This window comes from Berghia stephanieae, chromosome 15 (genome assembly GCF_034508935.2).
Source record: "Berghia stephanieae isolate SIO BIC M18660-M18661 chromosome 15, UCSD_Bste_1.3, whole genome shotgun sequence".
Taxonomy (NCBI): Eukaryota; Metazoa; Mollusca; class Gastropoda; order Nudibranchia; family Aeolidiidae; genus Berghia; species Berghia stephanieae.
Genome location: NC_088374.1, coordinates 6,669,011 through 6,676,719, shown reverse-complemented (window position 1 = coordinate 6,676,719; position 7,709 = coordinate 6,669,011). Strand labels below are relative to the sequence as shown.

Sequence of the window (7,709 nt, the reverse complement as noted above, 5' to 3'; positions counted from 1 at the left end):
TTCCGGATGGCAAGTATGAGTTTTAGAAAGCGCATACTATCTATATTCATTATCACACTCGTGCACGCACCGTTCAACTTGATGCTCACGATCATGGGTCTCGAGGTCGAGGCAGGTAAATCTTTTTTCGGACGTTTTTTCCTACTTGTACAATATAAAATAAATAAATAAATTAAATATAATTCCCCTTATTTCATCCCATAGGGGAAATTTTTCTCTGGGCATATTCCAAGGGAAGACTGGATTAACCCAGGCGTTACCCGCACGCCCGCCACAAATTGAGCTAGGGAGAAGTGACTTGCCTTAACCCTCTCGTTACCACATATTGGAAAATCGTCACATTTGTTACGATGCAACCGCCCACTTTTACCATCCAGATTTCATTCTTGTTGCTATAACTATATAACTTGACATTCTGTCTTAGAGTCCATATTGTCGAACAATTTTATGTATAGAACGTTCTTGTCGCTTTTCTGTTTGGAGTAAGATAATTGTCTGTTTTAGTGTTGGGTGGGTGTGAAGTTTTGGGGGAAAATTTTGAAAATGGTGGTAAGGAGAGGGTTAGGCCCACACAGCGCAGTGGCCGGTGATCGAACTCGGTACCTTTCTGGTACGAAGCAAGACCGTAACGTTTTGCTTTGTCTGGCCTGTTTATATAACTTTTACAAATCTGTATCTTCAATACTCTTCAACAGTCGTACGTCACTTCCTTCCTAATGACGCATGGTAACTTAGTAACACTGGCTCTAAACTATCGGAACAATGGCGGACGCCCTTTATGAAATATTTCTCCGGCAAGAATTAAGGGTATCCAGAGGGGAAAAAAACACTTTAAATTTGATCATTTTTTTTGACTTTTTCACATTCTGATCACAAGACATATGAAAATTTTCTAGCCAGCATGAAAAATAAAAAGAAATTTGATTTTCTTTGTTTAGAACCAAGATGGCGACGGTTGCCGGGCGGCGTGAACATCAGACTATTGGATCGTATTGGGGCGAAGTGGCCGAGTGGTTAAGGCATTGCATGTGATCTGGATGACCGGGGTTTCGAGCGTGGCCTTTGTAAAGTTATGGCCTGACACTGACCAAAAAATGACGTCAAAAAGCCTGTCTTTTGCCACAAAAGAAAACAAATCGTGAGTTGTATTCAATAGTTCAACCAATGGGATCACTTGTTACCATGAGCACTATTAATGACAACTCACTAGGCCGGTGCAAAAAACAAATAATGACGTCAAATGCCAGTCTTTTTGGGTTTCAGTGTCAGGCTATAAACTTAACGATGGCACGGTTCAAGCCCCGCATCAGACAACTTTGTTTTTTTTCCTTGGCAAGATTATTTTAAACCCCCCAAAGTGCTCACTTGGACAACATGGGCGATTCCTGTTGACATCAGACATCTTGTTTGATGGTTATCTATATTCCTTCGTGGAATGCCTAGGCGACGATATCTTTATGATGTCGTGGCGCAAAGACATATAATAATAATAATGTTTCTTTATATTCAACCGTTGTCACTCCTTATCACTTTTATATAGATAGTATGCGCTTGGTAAGAAGCTCATAACATTGCCATCCGGAAGTATAACGGGCCAACACACAAAACCTGTGTATCCATGAACGTTTATAGTCGGGTTAATACAGTTCAGTGAGCATTAATCATAAACGCGGATGGCAAAAAACAATAACAAAGACCTGAGTACGTCATTTCGAACTATCTTAGATAGAACGAAGTTGACGTCAAATGGAGTCTTTGTTATTCTTCTTTTTTTTTTTTTTTTTTTTTTTTTGGCCATCCACGTTTTTGAGCAAGTCATCACTTAACTGTATTTCAAGACCCTAAATGTTAAACGATTACACACAATTTTGTGTATTGGTCCGTTATAAATTCCGGATGGCAATGTTGTGAGGTTCTAGCCAAGCCCATACTGTCTATACGCTTCAACAGTCGTGACGTCACTTCCCTCGTAATCACGCATGGTAACTTAGTAACTGGCTCTAAACTAACGGAACAATGGCGGACGCCCTTATGAAATATTTCTCCGACGAGCATAAAAGCGTATCCAGAGGGGAAAAAACCCATTAAAATCTGATCATGTTTTGACTTTTTACACATTCTGATCACAAGACATATGAAAAGTTCTAGCCAGCATGAAGAATAAAAAGTACCAATTTTCTTTGTTTAGAGCAACGATGGCCGCCGTTGTTGGGCGACGTGAATCAGACTATTGAATTCAATTTACTGCTCACCATTTCAATGAGACTCAAGTTCAATAATATGTGCGTCTAGGTGGTCTTGTTGGTTATGACACTTCCTTTCGGATCGGGAAGGTCCTGGGTTCGACCCTCGCATAGTTGAGCCCTTGAAAAAAGGCTCGTTAGAGAAAGAGAGAGAGAGAGAGAGAGAGAGAGAGAGAGAGAGAGATAGATAGAGAGAGAGAGAAAGAGAGAGAGAGAGAGAGAGAAGACAGGATAGAGAGAGAGAGGGAGAGAGAGAGAGGGAGAGAGAGAAGACAGGATATATATAGAGAGGGAGAGAGAGAGAGAGATAGAGAGAGAGATAGAGAGAGAGAGAGAAAGAGAGAGAAGAACGAAAGAGAATAGAGAGAAGAGGGAGTAGAGAGAGAGAGGAGAGAGAGAGAGAGGAGATAGAGGAGAGAGAGAGAGAGAGAGAGGGGAGAGAGAAGAGAGAGAGAGTGGAAGAGAGAGAGGGAGAGAGGGAGAGAGAGGGAGAGAGAGAGAGAGAGAGAGAGAGAGAGAGAGAGAGAAGACAGGATAGAGAGAGAGAGAGAGAGAGAGAAGACAGGGTAGAGAGAGAGAGAGAGAGAGAGAGAAAGAGAGAGAGAGTGAGATAGAGAGAGAGAGGGGAGAGAGAGAGAGAGAGAGAGACCTTTAAATGTGTCCACTTCAAATCATATCATATATTATATATTTTCAATAGAAAAGAAACGTTAATTCTAAACATTTAGTTGTGTTGATTTTCACAAAGTTGATTCTTCTTTAAACTAGAGCTTTTATATAGCGCAATATCCACTAAACATGCTCAAAGCGCTTTACTCTGACAAAACAGCAACACGTGATATTATAGAACGAGACATGACACCTGTCAGGAGATATAACATTTTTTTTTCAACAGAGACAAGACTGTTAGTCAATAAATTGAACTGGGTCTCCAAAGATACTTTTAAACACTTTATTTACAGGCAAGATTGATTACAAATAAAACATGATGCTTCCTCTTTGACAGTCACCAAAAAGTCCGAACCTGCTCTCTCCGTAGTAATCGTTCTCTCGATTACTCCCGTTGAAAATACACAACAAACACTGTTAAAGGCTATGTATTCATGTAACACGTCATTACGGTGAAAGAATGTGAGTAAAGTGCCCTTTACAAGGACTCAACTATGCGCCGAGCGCAGTTCGAACCCAGGACCTTCCGATCCGAAAGCGAATGTCATACTACTAGACCACATAGTGGCTGCACGTATGGTGGCATGCAGAGACCATCTACACTGGTTGAGAAGATGTAGAGTATCTGGTTATTTAAAAATTGAGCTTTTATAAAGCGCAATATCCACTAACTGTGCTCAAAGCGCTTTACAAGGGGGCCCCTGGCCAACAGCAACAGTTTACGTTTTGGACGGGACATGACGCCTGTTAGGCGATGTTACAATTTTTTTCGGACAGAGACAACTCTGTTAACGGCCAGGCACTCATTTTACACCTGAGTACGGTGAGAGAATGTGAGTAAAGGGCCTTCTCCAAGGACTCAACTTTGAGCCGAGCGAGGCCGGAACCCAGGACCTTCCGATCCGAAAGCGAGTGTCATACCACTAGAGCACATAGCTGCAGTTGTCCATAAGAATAACACAGTCTATAGACAGTACCCTATGCGCTTGGCTAAGAAGCTTACAACACTGCCATCCGGAAGTATAACGGATCAACACACAAAAATGTGTAACCCATGAACTTTTATAGTCTGGATAATGCAGTTTAGTGAGGATTACTCATAAACGTGGATAGCGAAAAACAATAACAAAGACCCGAGTGACGTCAACTTCATTCTATCTATAGGTTGACTGGAGGCTTCAGGCGAAGCCATCGTAAAGTTATAGCCTGCCACTGACCAAAAAATGACGTCAAAATGCCAGTCTTTTCGTAGCCATCTTTAACATATTGAGTATGCGCTTGGCTAAGAAGCTCATAACATTGCCATCCGGAAGTAAAAACGGACCAACACACAAAACGGTGTGTATCCATGAACGTTTATAGTCGGGTTAATACAGTTCAGTGAGCATTGCTCATAAACAAGGATGGCAAAAAAAAAACAATAACAAAGACCTGAGTGACGTCATCTGCATACTATCTATAGCCTGACACTAGAACCGTAGCCATCGTTATGTTATAGATAGTATGCAGATGACGTCACTCAGGCCTTTGTTATTGTTTTTGCCATCCGCGTTTGTGAGTTGTTCTCATTAAACTGTATTAACCAGACTATAAAAGTTCATGGTTACACAGAGTTTGTGTGTTGGTCCGTTATACTTCCGGATGGCAATGTTGTGAACTCCTTGGCCAAGCGCATTCTATCTATAGCCTGACACTGAAATCCAAAAGGACCGGCATTTTGACGTCATTATTTGGTTTTTGCACCGCCTAGTGAGTTATCGTTAGTAGAGCTCATGGAAACAAGTTATTTCATTGGTTGAACTATTGAATACAACTCACGATTTGTTTTCTTTTGTGGCAAAAGACTGGCAGTTTGACGTCATTATTTGGTTTTTGCACCGCCCAGTGAGTTGTCGTTAGTAGTGCTCATGGAAACAAGTGATCCCATTGTCCAGGTTCTCCTGTCAGGCTATAGATAGTATGCGATTGGCTAAGAAGCTCACAACATTGCCATCCGGAAGTATAACGGACCAACACACAAAACTGTGTGTATCCATAAACGTTTATAGTCGGGTTAATTACAGTTCAGTGAGCATTACTCATAAACGCGGATGGCAAAAAACAATAACAAAGACCTGAGTGACGTCATATTCGAACTATCTATATGTTAATGATGGCTACGCTTCAGAAAATAAACTGCGATTGGGTGGATTATAACAATCATTTTTTTTTTTTTTTGCGCGGCTTTGTGGTCTTGTGGTATGGCACTCGCTTTCGGATCGGAAGGTCCTGGGTTCGATCCTCGCTCGGCGCATGGTTGAGTCCTTTGAAAAAGCTCTTTACTCACATTTTATCATCGTACTCAAGTATAAAATGAGTAACTAGCCGTTTACAGCGTTGTCTCTGTCCAAAAAAAAAAAATGTAATATCGCCTAACAGGCCTCATATCTCGTCTTATATGTTAAGTGTTGCTCTTGGCCAGGGATCCTTTGTAAAGCACTTTGAGCACGTTTAGTGCATATTGCTCCATATAAAAGCTCTATATAATATTATTTATTATAATTGTTATTATTGTGTAACAGTTGCCAACACGTGACGGTGAAATAAAACGTTTGTTTATTGAACGCATCTACCCCGCACAGATTATGGCGTAAATGTACAGTATAATGGAGAAATGACGAAGTCTCGATAATGATGCAGTAATATATCAATAATACATAATTATATTGATCTCACCACCTGCTGCTGCCCGTTGCTTAGGAGAGTGAAATAAGATCCAGTTTTCCCGATATTAATACAAGCCTAGGACAGGCTTATTCTATTTTTAGAACAAGATAAAGTATCTATTTCTAATGTATTGTAATCATTTGACGGTGAATTTACTGTGTTTTAAAGTTTATTATTTTTCTGGAAAATTCGTGTTTTATTTAATTAAAACCTTTTTTTCTTCGCTTTGTTGCCAGTAGATCTATTTTTTATTTCCTATTTTATTGCTAACAACCATTTCCCACAACCCCCACGTTACTGACACAATCTTTCGTCACGTGATTTTATTGTGATGATTTGAGATAGCATTCGCAATGGCGGCCCAGACAGGTTTGTGTTCTGAAACTAAAAGATTCTTTATACTTCTGGTTACTTCTTATTTTAATAAATTGATATTATAATGTCATTATGTTTGCCTATTCATTTAAGACAGATCCTGTACTGTATGATTTTGAATTCAATATCCCAATTTTTGTCTCCGACACAAGTCGCTCTTTATTATTTCGTCTGCTGATGCTGATTTCTGTACGTGACCATTGTACACTCCTTCATGAGCGAAGACCTTTGACCCCAGGAAAAAAAAATCGATCGTTTGCCTACCATTTATTTCATGATAATAATAATAATAATAATTTGCATAGATTTTCTCAGTGGAGAATACATTCATAAGAAGACCTATCTAGATTTATTCTCTTTCATCTCTCTTCTTAAAAATCGTTCGGAATAGAAGTTAGAAGTAGAAGGGGGGAAGGAAGGGCGTGTTGAGTGTTGATTGTTGTGTTGCGCAATTTGACAAAAGAATCACAAGGGGGGGGGGGGGGGGGGGGGGGGGGGGGGGGGGGGGGTCGATTTTGGACATTTTCTTATTTATTTAGGCGAGGCGAGATGTGAATGGTGAATTTTCACTTTTCACGGCATTTTTCGTGAGCTGAAATTGGAAGGAGAGGGGTGCAATAGGGGGGGGGGGGGGGGGGGGGGGGATTCTGAAGATAATAGAGGAAGGGGGTAGAGTAGTATGTAACAGGCTGTTACAGTCAAAATGAATGGGGAAATATGACAATAAGACAGTTTCACTGATCTTGGGCTTGGGCGCTATCTTTATTTTTTTCTTTCTGGGGAATACAAATGACGTTAATTGAATTCGTTTTCAGGCATTAAGTAATGTAAAATTACTTTGAATTTGAGGTCTAGAGTTAATTTTTTCACCTAAATCTATAAACTCTTATTAAAAACTCCAAACTTTATTTGTATGTATTAGAGATAACAATGACATCTTCAAGAGTCCTGATTGAGACGCTGCATGGTGAAATAAAATTAGTATTTATAAAGTTAAATTATATTACAAAAATTTGAAGAACATCTATCTGAAATGGCTGTTCCAGGATCTAATGTCAGATCCAAACCCCCCCCCCCCCTCCCACACACACACACACACAACACCCCCTTTCTAGCTCAACCTTGTGTCTGATTGTATATGAATAAAGAAATGGCATGGTATTAACCCTCTCGTGTTCAGATTATTTTTGGGGGAGTAGATAATGAGTTCCCTATATGGTCATGTCAATCCTTTGATGATATAACCCTACCCTTTGATATCTGCAGTCGCCTTTTCGTTTTCTACGGTCACTCATGACTAAACTCCGCCCAGAAATGATTTCATAGGTCCGTCCGTCCATCACCACATTTCAAACTTTTGTTCTCGTGAGTTCTTAAGTTTTTTGATCGAAGAGCGATTGGCTATTGAGAATCTTGACCCTTCAACGGTTGGTTGTTCTGACAGCTCACGTGTCAACAGCCGTCAACAATACATTGAGTCATCGCTAAACAGTGGAAGACGCTGATCGCATAGTGGCGTCACAATCACCACGTTGTTGAATAAATTATCCAGGCATGGTTGAGGTAAAAAAGCCAAATTATGTTCTAGGTACATTTGAAACAAACAAAGTATATCACTGATCTCGTCTCATTGAGATATAAACAATGACATAAAAATCAAGAAAATCGGCCCCATAAATAAAAAAGTTGCTAAAAAAAGCTAAAATAAACAAAGCA

At 40.0% G+C, this 7,709-nt stretch overlaps 1 protein-coding gene across 1 annotated transcript in view; it reads right to left on the bottom strand.

Annotated features, from left to right (window-relative positions):
- LOC144960867 (cytoplasmic aconitate hydratase-like) overlaps positions 1-7,709 on the bottom strand; it is a gene marked incomplete in the record, with an annotated part of 57,432 nt that overhangs the window by 37,568 nt on the left and 12,155 nt on the right.